The sequence below is a fragment of the Galeopterus variegatus genome, unplaced genomic scaffold (genome assembly GCF_000696425.1).
Source record: "Galeopterus variegatus unplaced genomic scaffold, G_variegatus-3.0.2 Scaffold4197, whole genome shotgun sequence".
Lineage (NCBI taxonomy): Eukaryota > Metazoa > Chordata > Mammalia > Dermoptera > Cynocephalidae > Galeopterus > Galeopterus variegatus.
Window position 1 is genome coordinate 84,142 of NW_007730308.1, and position 1,323 is coordinate 85,464.

A 1,323-nucleotide genomic window follows, 5' to 3' on the forward strand; every position below is an offset into this window, starting at 1 on the left:
CCAAATTTAACATCATTCGTGTGTGTTTATTACACAGTGTGAAAGATATCTATCAGTTCTATTTATTAATGTAAGTGGACTTTAAAAAATACATACAGAACAAAGATCTCTGGCCTCGTGGAACTTATATAATATAAACAATCTGAACTTATTTCTAAATCCTTTTTGTTGCGTGAATGCATTAGCTGATTCATTGTGATGTTTGTAATTGTTGGATACTCCTATGGTTCTGTCCTTAGATTGCTGGTCTTCACATGGGTGCAGGCCTTTTAAACTGCTTCCTGTGGTATGGTAGGGATGAGCACAGTGATTTCTAAGTCACTTCCTAGTTTCATGAGGAAGAAATGTTGCATACGATGGCGCAAACTTACTTCCCTTCATTTTGGGTATATACACACACACACTCCCCCAGTGAATTACCAGTATAAGTTCTCAGTATGCCTTCATAACATTTGTTTTAATCTTATATCCATTTTGGAACTCTTAATGATAATAAAACAAAAAACAAAAAACTAAAAACAAACCTTGCGTCTATGAGGCATGTGCTTGACTTCCTGGTGCTGTGAAGACAGTGAGTATTATTATTGAAGTATGTAATCTTCAAGGTATGCATCCATTAGATTCAATATACTGTACCAGTGTACCTCAAAAAGTTCATGGAAAATAGAATTGAAAGATAATACAAATATTTCCATGAACTTTTTGAAATACCCTCATATATGTGCATCAGTTTACCAAATGGATTTGCAGTGATTGACACAGATTTCTTTTGGGAGAACTGAGACACCAGTTAGGCAGTTTTATTGGTGGACTGAGTTAATAATTGAGATTTTCTTTTCTATTGAATAACAGATTGGAAAATGGACAAAGCAACATCTGTACATAAAAATTAAACTACCTTTCACATACAAAGATGTTTATCAACAAGTGCTAGGAAGAAAGTCAGAAAGTCAAAGGCATTTCTACAAAGCACAACATTCATTATTTTTGCTATCAGTGGAAATCAAATTTACATACAATAAAATGTCAATTCACACCATAATCATCAAGACAAATAGATGCATTTATACTTTTTCTATGAGTTCCTCTTTTTGAACTTAAGTGCTATGTTTGGTTTTTTGTCCAGGGGCTAATTTAAATATTCTCAGTTTAACAAAGAATTGTAGGGGATGAAGTGAAGCCTGACCCGTGTGCAAATATAAAGTCAGATTGGCCTGTTTGAATTCACAGTTGCCACTGTAGGTATTTTAATTGTTTTTTTGTTTCTTTGAGAGGAAAACAAAAGGAAAAACTACATATGTGCAGGGAAATGAATAACATTTC